General features: G+C 41.6%; 1 long non-coding RNA gene across 1 annotated transcript; it reads right to left on the reverse strand.

Moving 5' to 3' along the window:
- Positions 1–17,355: 17,355 nt before the first annotated feature.
- Positions 17,356–20,974, reverse strand: LOC309623275. Its single transcript, XR_014241304.1, has 2 exons — positions 18,996–20,974; positions 17,356–18,663 (listed from the first exon to the last, which is right to left on the reverse strand). It is a non-coding gene; the product is annotated as an uncharacterized lncRNA (long non-coding RNA).
- Between the last annotated feature and the right edge of the window lie 871 nt (positions 20,975–21,845).

Here is a 21,845-nt window from a genome sequence, read left to right on the forward strand (position 1 = left end):
TACTGTACAGAGATTCCAAATGTTTGTTGTAGTGGTGGTTTTCTATTATGAAAAAAGAAGAAAGGAAATATGTTGGTATCTTATTATAATAGGGGTTGCACTTACAGCTGTTCACAAGTTGGAATATGACAAACAGCTAATTGAATCAAAATATTCTCAGAACCATATTTGTGTTGGTTTAATGTATGATTAGCAGTCAGTGGGCTTGAGCTCTTAACATCATTAACACTTTAAAAAACAACTGTATAGATTTTGAGGGATTAGTGGAGTTGGGCTCTATTATAAATAGAAGTTCACTTGGATTGGGTATTTCATGCCCTCTCGAACAAAGGAGGCTGATTTTCCCATGCCCTCTGTTGGGTTCTATTGAGCAAGGGTGTTGTCAGAATTACTGTGTGTGGAACAATGCCGGCAGCTGCCAAGTGCTCAACAGTCATCAGTAGAACAAATAAGATGCTTATTCATGTTTAAAAATAAATACCAAATAACACAGACCAGATGAAAGTGACATTTTACTGAACACATAGCATCTGGAATATTTTCTCCATTTTGGTAGGCTCATTTTGGGGTGGAGAAAGCTGAGACTAAAGAAATCCAAAAGAAAAGATGATAGAGTTGCTATAAAGCTGCATGTGTTCTATACCAATTTGCTTCATCTCTGTGATAGTCAGCTAATAATTCTATAGTCTCAATGGGGAATGTGCCATTTCTCTTCCTTTGTTAGGCAATTCTTGGTGCTATTCCCAAATGGTGGCATCAGGACACTTTAAACTTCAGGCAATCAGTTATCTTCATCTCTTTCCTGTTTAGGATAGAGCAGTGTTGCACTTGCAAAGGGTTAAACCAATTCACAGACATTCTCCGGTAGTAATCCTGTAGCACTAAGCTCAGACCTGTGAGAGGCAGATGTGGCTTCTTGTTTCAGGGACAAGTGCATAGGACAGCCCACACAGGGCGAGAGAGGGAAGTACCATCTTTTGAATGAAATCTCTCAGCCACCAAGGGACTGAGACAAAAGGACAGGTAAGGTTTTTTTGAGGAGAAAACCTGAGAATGGTTTAGATACTGGAGTTAGGCTGACAAAACGGTCTTTCATATTAAGGAATGGGAGATCTAGGGAGTAGAGAATTCTAAAGAGCAGAAAGAGGCACCAGGAGACTCTGATGACACACTTTGCCTTAGGTCCAGTCCACAGGAGTAGCCCCTGAGAGACCACATTGTGATATTCATGGGCCATAGCCACCCTGATTCACAATAGCCTGATGAAACACTCTTCTTTTCTGCAAAGCCAAGATGTGTAGAACTGACTAGAAACAAAAAGAACAGTAGGAAATGAGAGGTGGGGAAGGGGAAGAAAATGAGAAAGAATGCTGGCACCCATAGTGTGGCAGGGGAGATAATAAGAACCTGAGTTGGGTGATGCACAGTGAACCCCATGATGACAATAATGATGGGAACCTGGGGTAGATGAAGCAGAGTGAACCCCATGATTACGATGGGAGCCTGAGTTGGGTGATGCACAGCGGACCCCATGAGGTTGAGGCTCAGATGAGGTCAACCACAAATACACAAGCCAGAGAGGATTTGTAATGGAGCATGACGGTTGTGCAGCCATCTGCACTTTATAATTATATTCCTCTTTTTGTACATGGGTGTTGGAGTGCAGGAAGGGATGGGCAGAAGGAATCCGTTCCTTCTGCCACACCTGAGGATTCCTCAGGGTCTGTTTCAATGAGAAGACATGGCATTTCATCCCTGGGTGCATTGGCTCTAGCATGGGGCACTTCTAGAGTACATGCTTGAGTATCTGAATTCAGCACTGTATGTTAGGAAACTGAACACAGATGCATTCTCATAGAGAACTGCGGTGTAGCCAGGAATTCAGGCCATCCCAGAACAGCCGTCAGCAAGGAGAGAAATTAGGTTGGAAAGAACTGAGTGTGGGGAAGTGAGATGAACTCATGGAGTGAGTTGCTATATCCCCCAAACTTAAATCCATTGTTTGCATTTGTTGCTCTCTTATTTCAATTCGTTATGTACATAATTTCTTCCCTCTGTTTGGTATAACTTTTAGCTGAATCTATATGTTGCCAAAAATCAAATAAAATCTTCATTGCTTTTGGCATAGAATACTAAATGCAACAAATTATCATTTGTTCCTACACAGCTAAAACAGAGATGAAATATATTGAATTTTACATTTAAAATTGCTTTATTGTGCACTATTTCACTCATTCGACAAATATTTAGTGAGCACCTACTATATGCCATGCAGTATTCTAGGGTTAAGGATAAAACAGTGTACAAAAATAGCAAAAATCCTTGCCATCATGAAGCTTATATTCTGGTAAATTTTGTTTCCATAGCTTTATCATAGATAGAAAAATATTCAGTGTATTTAGGGGGTCACCAAATTTTCTCTGCAAAGGGCCGTGTAGTAAATACATCAGGTTTTTGTGGGCTATCCTTTTGACTTGCCCTGAGGTTAAGCAAGCGTTGGAACGCAGAGAACCCTCCCCACAACAGCTTCTCCTGAGAATCATCTGGCCACAGAAGAGGACATTTCCTACACAAGAGTCCCATTACCCCATGAATTCATCCCACTTCCCCATGCCCAGTTTTTTTTTAACATTGCTTAGTCCTCCTTACAAAAGATAAGCCCTTGCTGCCTGGCCTTGAGACATTTTGGTGTTCTATGGTATTACAATAGCATTTGTAGGGTACATTCCGTTGCATTCATCATTTCAAATAGGGTCCCTCCTTACGTAAATCCAAATTTGGCTTTCATTTGACAGCTAAAAAAAGAGAATAGAAGACCTGTTTTCTCAGCCCACAGCAGCAGGCTCTATGTTTAACTGACATAACCGTCAGTTCTCTGACTCATGGTAGCGAAGAATCTACTCCAAAGAAACTGGGCCAAACTGCAAATAAGACCTGAAAATATGCCAAAGGCTATCATTCCTTCAGCTTTATAGATGCTAATAATGTACCTTATTGAGTCTTAGGCAACCACAGGTTTGTATATTATTATGACACTAGTTAGGTTGCAGCATAATTTTGAGATCAGTCATTTTGAGTTTCAAGAAAAAGTAATTGAATATTTTAAGTGTAGACATGCCAAGTTCTTTAAAAGCCAAAAATTCTTACAGCTTTTCAAATTAGAAAGAAAAAAGCCACTGAAGACTCCTACAGGTTTTATTTTTAATACAATAAATGTAGACAGCTATTGTATAAAACAAATAACAAACAAAAAAACACAAAGCTCTTTGAAGTCCTCAATAATTTTTGAGTGTAAAAGGTTCTTGAGGTCAAAAACTGACAGAAAACCACTATTGTAGATGAAACTTGGGTTGATTGTCCCCATCCTTTTTGGTTGATTTTTGATATGATTCATAAGGAGTCAATCCTTGTCTCGGCTTCAGGAAGGAACCCACTGAATGGGTTTGCATCCTTCTGGCTCAGGAAGCTGTTTGCACCAACCTGAAGGGTTTGACCAAAGTTTGCTTGTTTCTTCCTTCAAATATATCATATTGATATTGTAGGGGTTTTGTCTTTTTAAACTTTTAAAAATTATTTTCTTGTTTATTTATTTATCTTTCCTCCCTAATTTTGTCTTTATGCTTTTATTTTTCTCAATTTAAAATTTATTCTTTTTTAATTTTTCATTTGTTCTTTACTCTTTCCATTTTATTTCATATTTTTCTTTTCTTAATTCATTTTCTTTTTGTCTTTTCTCTCTTATTTTTTAATGTCTTAACTTTTTATTTTCTCTTTTCTCATTCTTTTTTTTAACATCTTTATTGGAGTATAATTGCTTTACAATACTGTGTTAGTTTCTGCTGTATAACAAAGTGAATCAACTATACATAAATATACATCCCCATACTTCCTCCCTCTTGCGGCTCCCTCCCACTCTCCCTATCCCACCCCTCTAGGTGGTCACAAAGCACCGAGCTGATCTCCCTGTGCTATGAGGCTGCTTCCCACTAGCTATCTATTTTACATTTGGGAGTATATATTAGTCCATGCCACTCTCTCACTTCGTCGTAGCTTACCCTTCCCCCTCCCCATGTCCTCAAGTCCATTCTCTACGTCTGCGTCTTTATTCCTGTCCTGCCCCTACGTTCTTCAGAACCATTTTTTTTTCTTTTTTTTTAAGATTCCATATATATGTGTTAGCATACGGTATTTGTTTTTCTCTTTCTGACTTACTTCACTGTGTATGACACACTCTGGGTCCATCCACCTCACTACAAATAACTCAACTTCATTTCTTTTTATGGCTGAGTAATATTCCATTGTATACATGTGCCTTATCTTCTTTATCCATTCATCTGTCGATGGACACTTAGGTGGCTTCCATGTCCTGGCTACTGTAAATAGAGGTGAAATGAACATTTTGGTATCTGACCCTTTTTGAATTATGATTTTCTCAAGGTATAGACCCAGTAGTGGGATTGCTGGGTCATATGGTAGTTCTATTTTTAGTTTCTTAAGAGACCACCATACTGTTCTCCATAGTGGCTGTATCAATTTACATTCCCACCAAGAGTGCAAGAGGGTTCCCTTTTCTCCACACTCTCTCCAGCATTTACTGTTTGTAGATTTTTTGATGATGGGCATTCTGACTGGTGTGAGGTGATACCTCATTGTAGTTTTGATTCAAATTTCTCTATTGATTAGTGATGTTGAGCATTCTTTCATGTGTTTGTTGACAATCTGTATATCTTCATTGGACAAATGTCTATTTAGGTCTTCTGCCCATTTTTGGATTGGGTTGTTTGTTTTTTTGATATTGAGCTGCATGAGCTGCTTATATATTTTGGAGATTAATCCTTTGTCAGTTGCTTCATATGCAAATATTTTCTCCCATTCTGAGGGTTGTCTTTTCGTCTTGTTTATGGATTCCTTTGCTGTGCAAAAGCTTTTAAGTTTCATTAGGTACTATTTGTTTATTTTTGTTTTTATTTCCATTTCTCTAGAAGGTGGGTCAAAAAGGATCTTCCTGTGATTTATGTCATGGAGTGTTCTGCCTATGTTTTCCTCTAAGAGTTTTAAAGTTTCTGGCCTTACATTTAGGACTTTAACTCATTTTGAGTTTATTTTTGTGTATGGTGTTAGGGAGTGAGTTTATTTTTGTGTATGGTGTTAGGGAGTGTTCTAATTTCATTCTTTTACATGTACCTGTCCAGTTTTCCCAGCACCACTTATTGAAGAAGGTGTCTTTTCTCCATTGTATATTCTTGCCTCCTTTATCAAAGATAAGCTGACCATGTGTGCATGGGTTTATCTCTGGGCTTTCTATCCTGTTCCATTGATCTATATTTCTGTTTTTGTGCCATTACCATACTGTCTTCATTACTGTAGCTTTGTAGTATAGTCTGAAGTCAGGGAGCCTGATTCCTCCAGCTCCATTTTTCTTTCTCAAGATTGCTTTAGCTATTCGGGGTCTTTTGTGTTTCCATAAAAATTGTGAAATTTTTTGTTCTAGTTCTGTGAAAAATGCCATTGGTAGTTTGATAGGGATTGCATTGAATCTGTAGATTGCTTTGGGTAGTATATTCATTTTCACAATGTTGATTCTTCCAATCCAAGAACGTGGTATATCTCTCCATTTGTTTGTATCATCTTTAATTTCTTTCATCACTGTCTCATAGTTTTCTGCATACAGGCCTTTTGTCTCCTTAGGTAGGTTTATTCCTAGGTATTTTATTCTTTTTTTGCAATGGTAAATGGGAGTGTTTTCTTAATTTCACTTTCAGATTTTTCATCATTAGTGTATAGGAATGCAAGAGATTTCTGTGCATTAATTTTGTATCCTGCTACTTTCCCAAATTCATTGATTAGCTCTAGTAGTTTTCTGGTAACGTCTTTAGGATTCTCTATGTATAGTATCATGTCATCTCCAAACAGTGACAACTTTACTTCCTTTTTTCTGATTTGGATTCCTTTTATTTCTTTTCCTTCTCTGATTGCTGTGGCTAAAACTTACAAAATTATGTTGAATAATAGTGGTGAAAGTGGGCAACCTTGTCTTGTTCCTGATCTTAGTGGAAATGGTTTCAGTTTTTCACCATTGAGAATGATGTTGGCTATGGGTTTGTTGTACATGGCCTTTATTATGTTGAGGTAAGTTCCCTCTATGCCTACTTTCTGGAGTGCTCTTATCATAAATGAGTGTTGAATTTTGTTGAAAGCTTTTTCTGCATCTATTGAGATGATCATATGGTTTTTCTGATTCAATTTGTTAATATGGTTTATCACGTGGATTGATTTGCATATATTGAAGAATCCTTGCATTCCTGGATTAAACCCCACTTGATTTTGGGGTATGATCCTTTTAATGTGCTGTTGGATTCTGTTTGCTAGTATTTTGTTTAGGATTTTTGCATCTATGTTCATCAGTGATATTGGCCTGTAGTTTTCTTTTTTTTGTGGCATCTTTATCCGGTTTTGGTATCAGGGTGATGATACTCATTCTCAACTCGTAGAATGAGTTTGGGTGTATTCCTCCATCTGCTATATTTTGGAAGAGTTTGAGAAGGATAGGTGTTAGCTCTTCTCTAAAAATTTGATAGAATTCGCCTGTGAAGCCATCTGGTCCTGGACTTTTGTTTGTTGGAAGATTTTTAATCACAGTTTCAATTTCAGTGCTTGTGATTGGTATGTTTATATTTTCTATTTCTTCCTGGTTCAGTCTCGGAAGGTTGTGCTTTTCTAAGAATTTGTCCATTTCTTCCAGATTGTCCATTTTATTGGCATAGAGTTGCTTGTAGTAACCTTTCATGATCCTTCTATTTCTGCAGTGTCAGTTGCTACTTCTCCTTTTTCCTTTCTAATTCTATTGATTTGAGTCTTCTCCCTTTTTTTCTTGTTGAGTCTGGCTAATGGTTTATCAATTTTGTTTATCTTCTCAAAGAACCAGCTTTTAGTTCTATTAATCTTTGCTATCATTTCTTTGTTTTCTTTTTCATTTATTTCTGACCTGATCTTTATGATTTCTTTCCTTCTGCTAACTTTGGGGCTTTTTTGTTCTTCTTTCTCTAATTGATTTAGGTGTAAGGTTAGATTGTTTATTTGAGATATTTCTTGTTTCTTGAAGTTGGATTGTATAGCTATAAACTTCCCTCTTAGAACTGCTTTTGCTGCATCCCATAGGTATTGGGCCATCGGGTTTACACTGTCATTTGTTTGTAGGTATTTTTTGATTTCCTCTTTGATTTCTTCAGTGATCCCTTGGTTATTTTGTAGTGTCTTGTTTAGCCTCCATGTGTTTGTATTTTTTCCAGATTTTTTCTTGTAATTGACATCTAGCCTCATAGCATTGTGATCAGAAAAGATACTTGATACGATTTCAATTTTTTTAATTTACCAAGGCTTGATTTGTGACCCAAGATATGATCTATCCTGGAGAATGTTCCATGAGCACTTGAGAAGAAAGTGTAATCTGCTGTTTTTGGATGGAATGTCCAATAAATATCAATTAAGTCCCTCTTGTTTAATGTATCATTTAAAGCTTGTGTTTCCTTATTTATTTTCATTTTGGATAATCTGTCCATTGGTGAAAGTGGGGTGTTAAATTCCCCTACTATGATTGTGTTACTATCGATTTCCCCTTTTATGGCTGTTAGCATTTGCCTTATGTTTTGAGGTGCTCCTATGTTGGGTGTATAAATGTTTACAATTGCTGTATCTTCTTCTTGGATTGATCCCTTGATCATTTTGTAGTGTTCTTCTTTGTCTCTTGTAATAGTCTTTATTTTAAAGCCAATTTTGTCTGATATGAGAATTGCTACTCCAGCTTTCTTTTGATTTCCATTTTCATGGAATATCTTTTTCCATCCCCTCCCTTTCAGTCTGTATGTGTCCCTAGGTCTAATGTGAGTCTCTTGTAGACAACATATGTATGGGTCTTGTTTTTGTATCCATTCAGCCAGTCTATGTTTTTTGGTTGGAGCATTTAATCCATTTACATTTAAGGTAGTTATTGATATGTATGTTCCTATTACCATTTCCTTAATTGTTTTGTGTTTGTTTTTGTAGGTCTTTTCCTTCTCTTGTGTTTCCTGCCTAGAGAAGTTCCTTTACCATTTGTTGTAAAGCTGGGTTGGTGGTGCTGAATTGTCTTAGCTCTTGCTTGCCTGTAAAGGTTTTAATTTCTCCGTCAAATCTGAATGAGATCCTTGCTGGGTAGAGTAATCTTGGTTGTAGGTTTTTCCCTTTCATCACTTCAAATATGTCCTGCCACTCCCTTCTGGCTTACAGAGTTTCTGCTGAAAGGTCAGCTGTGAACCTTATGGGGATTCCCTTGTATGTTAATTGTTGCTTTTCCCTTGCTGCTTTTAATATTTTTTCTTTGTATTTAATTTTTGATAGTTTGATTAATATGTCTTGTGTTTTTCCTTGGATTTATCCTGTATGGGACCCTCTGTGCTTCCTGGACTTGGTTGACTATTTCCTTTCCCATATTAGGGAAGTTTTCAACTATAATCTCTTCAAATACTTTCTCAGACCCTTTCTTTTTCTCTTCTTCTTCTTGGACCCCTATAATTCAAATGTTGGTGTGTTTAGTGTTGTCCCAGAGGTCTCTGAGATTGTCCTCAATTCTTTTCATTCTTTTTTCTTTATTCTGCTCTGTGGTAGTTATTTCCACTGTTTTATCTTCCAGGTCATTATCCGGTCTTCTGCCTCAGTTATTCTGCTATTGATTCCTTCTAGAGAATTTTTAATTTCATTTATTGTGTTGTTCATCATTGTTTGTTTGCTCTTTAGTTCTTCTAGGTCCTTGTTAAACGTTTCTTGTATTTTCTCCATTCTATTTCCAAGTTTTTGGATCATCTTTACTATCATTACTCTGAATTCTTTTTCAGGTAGACTGCCTATTTCCTCTTCATTTGTTTGGTCTGGTGGGTTTTTACCTTGCTCCTTCATCTGCTGTGTATTTCTCTGTCTTCTCATTTTGCTTAACTTACTGTGCTTGGGGTCTCCGTTTTACAGCTCCATGTTCGTAGTTCCTGTTGTTCTTCATGTCTGCTCCCAGTGGTTAAGGTTGGTTCAGTGGGTTCTGTAGGCTTCCTGGTGGAGGGGACTGGTGCCTGTGTTCTGGGGGATGAGGGTGGATCTTGTCTTTCTAGTGGGCAGGACCACATCCAGTGGTGTGTTTTGGGGTGTCTGTGAACTTATTATGATTTTAGGCAGCCTCTCTGCTAATGGGTGGGGTTGTGTTCCTGTCTTGCTGGTTGTTTGGCATAGGGTGTCCAGCACTGTAGCTTGCTGGTCGTTGAGTGGACCTGGGTCTTAGCATTGAGATGGAGATCTCTGGGAGAGCTTTCGCCATTTGACATTACAGGGGGCTGGGAGGCCTCTGGTGGACCAATGTCCTGAACTCGGCTCTCCCACCTCAGAGGCTCAGGCCTGACACCCAGCTAGAGCACTAAGACCCTGTCAGCCACCCTGCTCAGAAGAAAAGGGAGAGAAGGAAAGAAGGAAAGAAAGAAAGAAAGAAAGAAAGAAAGAAAGAAAGAAAGAAAGAAAGAAAGAGTAAAATAAAATAAAATTATTAAAATAGAAAAAAATTATTAAAAATTAAAAAAAAGTAATTAAAAAAAAGAGAGAAAGAAGAGAGCATCCAAACCAAAACACAAATTCACCAATGATAACAAGCACTAAAACCTATACTAAAAACAAAAAACAAAATAAACCAGACAGTCAGAACCCTAGGACAAATGGCAAAACAAAGCTATACAGACAAAATCACACAAAGAAGCATACACATACACACTCACAAAAAATGGAAAGGGAAGACAGCAACCAAATCAATAAACAAATCTACCAATGATAATAAGCTCTAAATACTAAACTAAGATAAACATAAACCCAGAAACAAATTAGATGCAGAAAGCAAACCCCAAGTCTACAGATGCTCCCAAAGACCACCGCCTCAATTTTGGCATGATTCATTATCTGTTCAAGTATTCCAGAGATGCAGGGTACATCTAGTTGACTGTGGAGGTTTAATCCGCTGCTCCTGAGGCTGCTAGGAGAGATTTCCCTTTCTCTTCTCTGTTCACACAGCTCCCAGGGTTCAGCTTTGGATTTGGCCCCACCTCTGCGTGTAGGTCACCTCAGGGTGTCTGTTCCCCACCCAGACAGCATGGGGTTAAAGGAGCAGCTGATTAGGGGGCTCTGGCTCACTCAGGCCGGGGGGAGGGAGGAGTACAGAATGTGGGGCGAACCTGTGGTGGCAGAGGCTGGCGTGATGTTACAACAGCCTGAGGCACACCGTGTGTTCTCCCGAGGAAGTTGTCCCTGGATCACGGGACCCTGGCAGTGGCGGGCTGCACAGGCTCCCGGGAGGGGAGGTGTGGATAGTGGCCTGTGCTCGCACACAGGCTTCTTGGTGGCAGCAGCAGCAGCCTTAGCGTCTCATGCCCGTCTCTGGGGTCCGCGCTGATCGCCGCAGCTCGCACCCATCTCTGGAGCTCATTTAGGCAATACTCTGAATCCCCTCTCCTTGCACACCCCGAAACAATGGTCTCTTGCCTCTTAGGCAGTTCCAGACTTTTTCCCTCCCGGCTAGCTGTGGTGCACTAGCTCCCTTCAGGCTGTGTTCATGCAGCCAACCCCAGTCCTCTCCCTGGGGTCTGACCTCCAAAGCCCGAGCCTCAGCTCCCAGCCCCCGCCCATCCTGGCGGGTGAGCCGACAAGCCTCTTGGGCTGGTGAGTGCTGGTCGGCACTGACCCTCCATGTGGGAATCTCTTCGCTTTGCCCTCTGCACCCCTGTTGCTGTGCTCTCCTCTGTGGATCAGAATCTTCCCCCCCGCCACCCCCATCTCTTCCAGTGAAGGGGCTTCCTAGTGTGTGGAAACCTTTCCTCCTTCCCAGCTCCCTCCCAGAGGTGCAGGTCCTGTCCTTATTCTTTTGTCTCTGTTTTTCCTTTTTTCTTTTGCCCTACCCAGGTATGTGCAGAGTTTCTTGCCTTTTGGGTAGTCTGAGGTCTTCCGCCAGCGTTCAGTAGGTGTTCTGTAGGGGTTGTTCCACATGTAGATGTATTTCTGGGGAGGAAGGTGATCTCCACGTCTTACTCCGCCACCATCTTGAAGGTGCCCCCTCATTCTTTCTTTATGCTCTCCCTTTCATTTCTCATTTTTCTTTTTCTCATTTTTTCATATTCTCTTTTTCTCATTTTTCTTTTTTGTTTTTCTTTTTCTTGTTTTTTATTTTTCTTTCTGTAATTTTTCTTAGTTATTTTTCTAATTTATTTTTTTCTCATTTTCTTAATTTTTCTCATTTTTTTCTTTTTTTATTTAGTTTGATGGAATCATTTTGGTATTTTTACTTTTGTCTGCCTTGTGTTTTGAAGTTATTGCTAAGATAAGTTCATGAAGTGGGCTTCCTTTGGAAGTGATTTTCTTTTGAGGTAATTTGGCCCAAGCCTCTCACCAGCTTTTTCCCATTTTAAGCCTCCTTTGGGACACCTTGACGAAGCCCAGCAGTAACCCCTACATGCAGTGAGGTTGCAAATCACCCACCTCAGTGGAAAGGAAGCTCCTTGAGACCATTGGCACAGGTCAGCTTTCCACATCCTGACCTGGGAAGGGGTAGATATGAATGAAGATCACTGGGAGAAGTAAGATTGAGGAAGGCAGTGTGTCAGCCCAATATAGTCAGATTCTTAGAAGTGACTAAGTGACGCGCTATCTTACCATGGGCTACACCAGTAGAGTAGAGGCATTTGCGTACCTGGTGCCTGTGGAAGTATGAAAGAAAAAGAGGCTGAAGCCAAATTCCACCAGACAGAGTCTGCTGTGCAGTACTGACTGTGGAACTTTATTGCTCGGAGAGGCTTGAAGGCAGAAAGCCTGCTCTTGGTTGGGGCTGAGGTGAATATCAAGATGGCTGACTTTGGCTTCAACGACAAATTCACCTTTGACAAAAAGCTGGCTACCTTCCGTGGCAGTACCCCTTTTATTTTTGTGGTAGTCACCTCATTACTGCCCCAGAACTGTTGCAGCATAAAAATATGATGGGCCTGACAGGTGGAGCCTGGAAGTCCTGTTATATACACTGGTCAGCTGAGTCCTGCATTCTGATGGACACAACCTCAAGGAACTATGGAAGCAGGTACTGAGGACCATAAAGTCCTGCACACCAAATCTCTTACTCCCAGTCTCACTACATTCGGGCAAATCATTATGGAAGGTTGTGGGTCATGAAGATGATGAATAAAGGCTTATGTGGACACACTCTCTGACTACAAGGACCCCCGTGGACAAACTTGGTGGTGTCCATGTGTTACAAAGGGAAGAGATCCCCGCCTTGCTGGTGGGTGGGCCAGAGGGACAGCAAAATAAAAGGCCGTTCTGCTCCTGGGATTCAAGAGCTCAAAGCTGAAGGGCGACATCATCATCTTGAAACCAGTCTTCAGCTGGGCTGACCAATAGCCCCATCCTACAAAGTTCAGCACAGCGGGTCTACCAACCCCAAGCAGGAGTGCTTGCTTCAGCACTCAGGTGGCCTCTGCCGTTCTTACCCACAACCTGTGCTCTACGAAGACTCAGAGTAATCACGCCAGGGGCCCCTACCTGCACACCTTCCCCTTGCGCTGCTGTCTCCTGCTGGCCAGCCTCTGGCAGCAGTCACTGCAGGCGTCAGCGCACCCCAGCTAGGCCCTTGGGTACCCCTCACAGAAAGCGGTTGAGAGGTGCCTCGGCGGCATGGCCTCCAGGCGAGCCTGTCTCCTCCCAGCTCTCCACCCTCAGCATCACAACCGTCATGGGGTCTCAGCTGGACCATTTTCCTCCTCAGTGAATCCAGTTGCAGCTTCCATAGTGGACAAGTGTAGACCCAGCAGAAATTGCCCTAAGGTGTGACCTCAACACCTTAGAGGCCAGCTGGAGGCATCTGGGGTTATCTTCATCAAGGTCACCTTCAAGTTTGTCCGCACCAATATACCTTTCAGGTATGCCAGAGGGCAACTGGATGAACCTGAACGCTGAAGGTGAAGGCCCAGGCCTCCCATGGTGGCAGTGGAGGTGATGATGAAGAAAAGGAAGATGTCCCGGAGGCCAGGCCACAGTCACTACACTTTCTGTGTAGCCAGAGACCACTTACTCCACAAAGCCCGTGAAGATGAGGTGGGAGATCCGTAGGTTCTAGACACCCGCATGTGCGGCCACCTGGCATGGAGGCGTCAAACTGCCATGAGGTCTCTCAGCGGACATGGGGTACTTCCCTGGCCTTAGAAAACATTGCCTCCAAACTAGCCAACCAGCTGAAGTGTGGTGAAACGTTTCACCTGTGCGAAACGGCACAGACTGGCCTGAACACTGTGTCACCCTTGCTCATCCTGCCCCCTCCCCGATCCTTCTCCAATTTTTTGTCGATATTGTTGGGGAGGGGAGCTAGGTCTTTGCCCCACGTATCCACCTCTGTGCAGAAACCTCCCTTCCCCCGTGTCCTGATGAGGAGGCATGGGAGAGGGGGAGCAGGGCTTCCCCTTGGGGCTGCAGTTGAACAGAGTAAGCATCTTGCCTAAACTGATACATTGTTTATTAGCAGAAAGAAAAAAATCCATTCCCTCAGCCACCTTTCCTCTTTAGCCCATTGTCAGTGAAGACCAGATCTGTGGGTTTCCCAGGAGGGTGGCTCGGATTCCAGGGTAGTGAGTTCCCCGTCAGTCAGTGCCTTGGCCAGGCCCACTTCAGGTTTCTACCCTCTCGTCCCCTTCTCCCCTCCAGGCAGGCCAACCAGCAGATGTGGCCTTCGTGGGCTGGAGGCCTGGGCAGCTGACGGCTGGGAGCCATGGGGTCTGCTCTGTGCTGCCGAGATAAGGGTGGCGGTCACTGCCATTCCTCCTTCCCCAGAGCTGGACCTTTCCTTCCACAAGCTTCTGAGAGGCCTTTGATTCTCTCTCAAAAGTGGGCACCATCTCTCCCCGAATCCCCATTCCTGGGAAAGAAGGGGGTGGAACCAGGATAGGGAGTGGGATAGGGTCAGCTGTTCCCCTGGTGACAGGGACCTCGAAGAAGGCTTTGTCTGTAGCCCCCTCACACTTGCTCCCCTCCCCCTCCCCCATCACCCCCTCCCCTTGCACACACCCCAGTGCTTCCCCTTCATCATCTGGGCACCAGTTAATTCCACAGCCGTGACAGCTCCCCACCTCCACCCTGCTGTCTCTTCTCTCGGCCTTGCCTCCTCTTCCTGGCACTGTCAGGGTGGGGACGTATGTGGCCCGCGGCTCCAGATGGCTCGCCTCTGTGTCCTGATGGCACTGGCTGGCTCTCAGGGCTTGACTGGGGGCCGCATGGCATCTTTTCATTGTTTCCTTTTTTTTAAATTAATTTTTATTGGAGTAGAGTTGATTTACAATGGTGTGTTAATTTCAGGTGTACAGCAAGGTGAATTGGTTATACACATACATATATCCATTCCTTTTTTTTCGGATTCTTTTCCCATATAGGCCATTACAGAGTGTTGGGTAGAGTTTCCTGTGCTCTACAGTAGGTCCTTATCTATTTTATATATAGTAGTGTGTATACATTCCTTTTCTTCTATACTGTCTTTTTTTCTTGAGAAACTGCTGGAGGGAGTCTTGCACAGAGGTGGTCCCCACTGCCATCTGAGTTCTGCATTTTTTGGTGTTGTGTTTTGCTTTTTATTTTTATTACTACATTCTTTGGATTTATGATGATCCTCCCCCAATTTATCATGCCCACTCCCAGCCCAGTCTCACCTGTGAGTTAAGCCTCTGGGTTCCAGGAAGGGGTCTGTGGGCTCTGGCTCAGACCCTCTCTCCCCTCCGTACCCCCTCCTGCCCTATGAGACAACTCGGTGCTCAGGGAGCAGGAGGGCTTGGCTGGCTTCCCACAGGGTGCGGGGCACAGGACACCGGAGAGGTGGTCCACTCCCCGCTCCCAGCCTGCCGGCTCCTGCATTCAGTTTCTCCTCTGCATGAAACAGGTGATAAGGAGAATGTTGGGTGGCATAGCTATTCATGACGGTGTGTGGATTTTAGGGGTGCATGAGGTTGACGAGGGAAGCCAGTTACTGTCCGGGGGAGGGAAATGGCTTGAATGAGAATATCCAAGAAACAGCCAAGAGGGATGTTGGAAGTAGAACCAACAGGACTTATTAGATGTGGAGAAGAGAGAGAGGGAGATATTCAGGTTAACTCCCAGGTGTCTGGCTAAGGCAACTGGGCAGGTGAGAGGGACCTGGACAGGCTCAGATTTAAGGGGGAAACCATCATTCAGTTTAGGACACGGTGACACTGAGAACACCGTCACTTGGGCTTGTGACACTGCATGTTGGAGGCGAGGTCGGGGCTGAAGATCTGAAGATAAAGTTGGGGAGCTTCCGCACGTGAATATTGGAGATCTGGCGACTGAGGAAATGACCTGCTCAGAGAGGGCAGAGAGGAAGGGGGAAAGCGTCTGCACAGACTCCTGAGGAATTCTAACCTTTGAAGATGAGCAAAAGAACACTAAGGCTGAGAGAAACTGAGCGGAAAGGCAGGGACAAAATTCACGGTGCGGTGTCAACAGCCTGCGCTGTCAAGGGATCAGAGAAAGGGTTGAAAGGGTCAAAGGTGCCTGTGGAGGGAGGGGTCACCCAGGAGGTTTGGCCTTTGAAGGGAGGAGAGGGCCTCTCTGTGTTCTGCTAGGAGGGAGAAAGGAGATTCCTCTGGATCAGGGGTCCGCAAACCTATAAAGGGCCAGAGAGTAAATATTTTCGGCTTTCCGTGCCATATGGTCAATTTCTCAACAGGCTGTTATAGCAGAGAACAGCCTTAGACAATCAGTGAACAAATGAGCATGGTCTGTTCCAAGAGCTCTTTATTTATGGACACTGAAATTTGAATTTCATATAATTTTCATGTGCCATGAAAGATGATTCATCTTTTTCTTTTCCCCCAATTATTTAAAAATGTAAAAACCACTGTAAGCTGGTTGGCCGTACAGAAACAGGCGGAGGGCGGAATTCGGCTCACTGGCCATTACGTGCTGAGTCCTGGTCTGGATGCTGGAAAGGAAGGTGGAAATTTTTATTAAAAGTGGGACGGGACATGGAGGTGGGGGGACCAGGGGGTCCTGCTCACAGAACTCTGTTCTTTCAGTGAAGTATGAAGCAAAGTCGTCCCCTGAAATTGAAGAATTGCAAAAGGCAGAGATTTCTCATGGAGGGGACCAGGAAGCTGGTGTACAGGAAAAACCCAGCAGCATGTAGAGCGGATGGAAATCCCACAGAGGCGTGACCGTGTTGACCAAGGGGAGGCTTCCCGGAGGCCCTGCATGTACGCTGGGTCTTAAAGAACGATCAGAGATCGTTAATTCATTTAAAAGTGAGAAGGACTTAAAATCCTGAAGAGACAGAGCAACGGCGATGACATCCCGCAACAGGCACATTTTCAAGTGACAGTAACCACATTCCATAATTTTCATAATTTCTGTTTTAAGCAAATTGCCTTTTAATGATACTAAAACAAAAACTGACTGTAGTGTAAATGTCCAGACATCTCCAAACAGGCCAATGAACTGTAAGGCACAAACATCTGGTCAGCATCTGGAGTGCACACAGGACAGAAATTCTTCAGATTTGCTCTGCATGTTAAACTTGGGTGTAGCCGGAGAAGTTCATGCTCATTTCAGGTTCAGGCAAATCTGGTCAATTTGGTAACAGGCTATTGACCTATATAAGGCCTTAAGAGGACCTCTCATTTATAGTTTTTTGTGGAGCCTCGTGTAAGCTCCTGGAGTATGATCTTACCTTCAAACAAGCTCAGCCTTCATTCTTTCTGGAATGCTGCCAAAAAAAAAAGTAAGTTGAACTTTGAGTGAAGTTAAAATTTCAGAGAGTGATTCACAATACCACTTTTTTCTTTCAAAACATTTTTAGACTTTTAATTGTAGTAACATAAAATTGTGGTAACATAAAATTTACCATCTTAACCTTTCTTTTTTTAAGGCTTTATTTTTTTAGAACAGCTTTAGGTCCACAGCAAAATTAAGACAGTACAGAGATTTTCCCATATACCCCCTGACCCGACAGAAGCATGGCCTCCCGCGTCATCAACATCCCCCACCAGACGGGGACATTTGTTACAACTGATGAACTTGCACTGACACATCGTAATCATCCAAAGGCCATAGCTTACATTAGGGTTCAGTCTTGGTCCTGTATGTTCTGTGGGTTTGGATAAATGTATAATCACATGTATTCACCATTATAGTATCATGCAGAGTATTTTAAAATTTTAATAATATATTTTATTAAACCCAGTATATCTAAAATATTATTTCAACATGTAATCAATCTAAAAAAATTTTACACTCCTTTTGTAAAGGAATTCTACATTTTAAAAATTTAATTTAATTAATTTATTTTTTATACAGCAGGTTCTTATTAGTTATCCATTTTATACATATTGGTGTATGCATGTCAATCCCAATCTCCCAATTCATCCCACCACCACCACCCCTGACCACTTTCCCACCTTGGTGTCCATACGTTTGTTCTCTGCATCTGTGTCTCTATTTCTGCCCTGCAAACCAGTTCATCTGTACCATTGTTCTAGGTTCCACATATATGCGTTAATATACGATATTTGTTTTTCTCTTTCTGACTTACTTCACTCTGTTTTATCATGTCTTTAAAATCCAGTGTGTACTTTACACATTCAGCCCATCCATCTGGTCACTAAAATTTTAACTGGAAATACTTGATCGATATTTAGGTATAAAATTTTCAGTTGAAAAAGATTCACATACTTCAGTTGTTTCAAACACACTTAAAACAAGCGTCCCAAACACACTTAAAAGATTCTAACAGCTGATTTGAATATCAGTTTTTAAATGAAAATGAAAAAAATTGAAAAAGAGGAAAGTCAGAGATTTCCCGTACACCCCCTGTCCCCTCACAAGTACAGGCTCCCGCATTATCAACATCCCCACCAGAGTGGGTATTTTTCAGCTGATGAACCTACATTGTTAAGTTATAATCACCCAAAGTTGTAGTTTACATTAGGGTTCACTCCTGGTGTTGTACATCCTATGGGTTTCGATAAATGTATTATGACGTGTGCATAATTATAGTGTCATACAGAGTATTTCACTGCCCTAAAAATCCTCTGTGTTCCACCTGTTCATCCCTCCCTCCTCCCCTGGTTTTTATTTATATTTACATTTCATAAAATCTGTAAGCATTTTAGACCTTATGACACCTCTTTAAAAACAACATCCGATTGGGTTCATTTCACGTAAAAGAAAGGCAATCTAAACACACCTTTAGGAGGAGATGGAAGACTTTTCAGATGATACTCCTGTTTTACAACTCAAAAAATAAACTGAATCATTTAGGGAGAGATCAGAGTTTAGAACTGTTCTTGCCACCTACCTCATATCAAAATAAATCCTGGCTTGTGTATTTTCCTTAGAGGAAGATCTATTATTGTCTCAGTCTTATAATAAACTGTTTTCAGTCTTTTTCTTAAACAGGTAGAGCTACTAATAGCCTCAGGCTTTATAGAATTCCCACTCCAAAATGTCTATAATAAATCAAATTTCTTCACTCACAGTGTACAGCCTCTGAAGGGCCGATGCTGATATGTTGGGTGCAGAGGGGCAGGTCAGACTTCCTAGGATTAGAAAGAAGTAATTAGTGGGCTTCCCTGGTGGCACAGTGGTTGAGAATCCGCCTGCCAATGCAGGGGACACGGGTTCGAGCCCTGGTCTGGGAGGATCCCACATGCCGCGGGGCAACTGGGCCCGTGAGCCACAATTACTGAGCCTGCGCGTCTGGAGCCTGTGCTCCGCAACAAGAGAGGCCGCGATAGTGAGAGGCCCGCGCACCGCGATGAAGAGTGGCCCCCGCTCGCCGCAACTAGAGAAAGCCCTCGCACAGAAACGAAGACCCAACACAGCCATAAATAAAATAAATAAATAAATAAAAGAACGTGAATTTCTTAAAAAAAAAAAAGAAAGAAGTAATTAGTAACTAGAGTTAGTCTCCACACTTCCTCACTTTAGACCCCTTTTACCAACTGTTGGAACCAAAGGGAGAGAAGATCTTTCACCTTTCTTTAAACTTTGTTTTAGCTCTATTGAATATTAAAACAAATTAAAGTAAATAAAGGAAATTAAAATAAAGACCGTGGATTTTCCATGAGTACAGACGATGAAGCTGAATTCAAAGAGCTTCGTTTACTTTCCCCAGGCATCCTCAGAGGATTGGGGGTCACATGGGATGAAAATGGGAATTCTTATTTCCTAAACTGATCTCAGATCCCTAGACAGATGGTTTCTCAATGAGAAAACCCAACAAGATTTCAACAAATGTCTTTGTTTTACATCTTCTGAACTCAGGAACATTAGAATAGCTTTGTGCTCATTTTTATTTCTGGCAAAAAGAAGCTGGTTTGGCCAAAGTGTTATTTTGGAGGGCATTGGCATATTCTTAGGTATAGGATTTGCCTTTTAACCCAAGCTAAATAAAGTCAGACAATTATGGTTTTGGGGTTCTCTTCCAGGAGACAAATCAATATTTTTTTAAAAGCAACATGTAGGCTCTAGTTATTAAAAGATTTGTTCAAGAACATTCATATTCCATAACCTCATGTCAGAAAAATTCAAGCAGTAAGACATCTAAAGAGGGGGCTTTTTGCAGTTTGACTCTTTTCCTTGTTAGCACTTCATAAAAAGTGACAAACCAAATATCCTTTGGCCTTCTTGCATTTACTTCAAACTCTGCCTTATAGTGATTTTTCTCTTTAGATGAGCCCTCATTTATACTTTCTACTTCTCTGAGTTTAAGAGTCTTTGAAATCTACTTTCCTTGTGAGGTACACCATCAGTCTTTCCAAAAAAAGGGGGGAACTGAGTGATTTTTCACAGATACAGTACATAAGGCCAAAGAGTCACAACACTTTTCCTGCTTTTCTATACATCACGCACAAATATGGAGGCTATGAATTTCCTTGATTTGGCAACCATAATGCCAAGGAAACATTAATTTACATCTTAAGGGCCAATAGACTAAATGTGGCAGGAAATAAGGTTTTACTTTTATAAAAATCCATTGGGAGCAAAGACATAGCTCAGAACTATCTTGTTATAGGATCTTTTTTTTTTTTTAATAAATTTATTTATTTTATTTATTTATTTTTGGCTGTGTTGGGTCTTTGTTGCTGTGCGCGGGCTTTCTCTAGTTGCAGTGAACGGGGGCTACTCTTCGTTGCGGTGCGCAGGCTTCTCACTGAGGTGGCTTCTCTTGCTGTGAAGCATGGACTTCAGTAGTTCTGGGTTGTGGGTTCAGTAGTTGTGGCTCGCGGGCTCTAGAGTGCAGGCTCAGTAGTTGTGGCACACGGTCTTAGTTGCTCTGCGGCATGTGGGATCTTCCTGGACCAGGGCTCGAACCCATGTCCCCTGCATTGACAGGAGGATTCTTAACCACTGAGCCACCAGGGAAGCCCAAAACGATCTCAAAAATAGCATTCTTTTATATTTAGGTGTATAAATGGCTGGGATATAAAGGGGCAGATGGTGGTAAAATACCCCTACAGGTTATTTTACACTTCCAACACTTGAAGTGTATTCCATCAAGAGTGAAATAAGTCATTTCTTATAATTAAAAGTAGAATAATATGTTTTCACGTATAATTGGATGTGTTATGTGATTTTTAGTGGTTTAGACCAAATGAGAAATACAGTTACTTTCACTTGGATGGAGGAGATTTTTGCCTGTGATAAGGGAGAGGCAAAGGGAAGTCATACTATTTTACTTATAATAAACCAGTTAGAAAATTATAGAAGGATTATAACTTTCTCCAAACACAAAGATTGCAGCAATTCTCTGTTTTCACACAATTCGAAGCCAGCTCTCTCACAGTGGTAACTTTGCATAAGGAAATGAAATATTTTAAACCAAAAGAAAACCATTTTGAGCATTTCCATATTTTGTTGCTATAGAATGCTCTTTCTTTCTCTCTCTCTCTATCCCTTCCTTCCTTCCTTCCTTCCTTCCTTCCTTCCTTTCTTTCTTTCTTCCTTCCTTCTTTCTTCCTTCCTTCCTTTCTTTCTTTCCCCCTCTCTTTCTTCCTTCCTTCCTTTCTTTCTTTCTTTCTTTCTTTCTTTCTTTCTTTCTTTCTTTCTTTCTTTCTTTCTTTCTTTCTTTCTTTCCTCTCTTTCTAAAAAATGTTTTTCTTGGTTATTCAACCAAACTTCCAACTAGGCACATCTAGCAACAATGATGAAAAATGTTTTTTTCAAAACTGAAAGGTTTAGCTGAGTTGGATATCCTGATTTTTGATAAGGTAGTCCCAATGAGGATGGCAGTGCTGTTTTTTTGCAGATAATTTCTCACTTTCTTGTTTCTATTGGCAGCCCAAAGTCCAACCAGGCTGTTGCCTGCAAAGCACCACAGGGGATGTGAAGAAACGCGAGCTTTGGCATTCTTTGGGAGATTCCCTGGTGTTGGGAATTCTTTAGGCAATAATATTACAATTCTGACCTTTGAACTATGCAACTGGCAAAGGATTTTTAATTCTTTTCTCAACCGGAGAAACCCAAGATAATGATAGAAACTACAGGAATACCGGAGAGGAGGGGAAAAATGATACCTTTTTAATTTTACAATTTTGTGTATTTGAGCTTCACTCTCCTGAAAGCATATATAAAAAGATAGCCCTTCTATCCTTTTTATTTAAACTAAAGAATAAAAATAGTTCGGATTAACCACTATTGATGTCACTACTCTTAGAATGCATTCACAAGAAAAAGCAGAAGTCTTTTAAAAAACAGCATTATATTAAAGTTTGTAACGTTGCTCACATAAGAAAACTCTATTTTAA

Source organism: Balaenoptera borealis, assembly GCF_965194805.1.
Source record: "Balaenoptera borealis genome assembly, chromosome: 2".
In the NCBI taxonomy this organism is placed as follows: domain Eukaryota; kingdom Metazoa; phylum Chordata; class Mammalia; order Artiodactyla; family Balaenopteridae; genus Balaenoptera; species Balaenoptera borealis.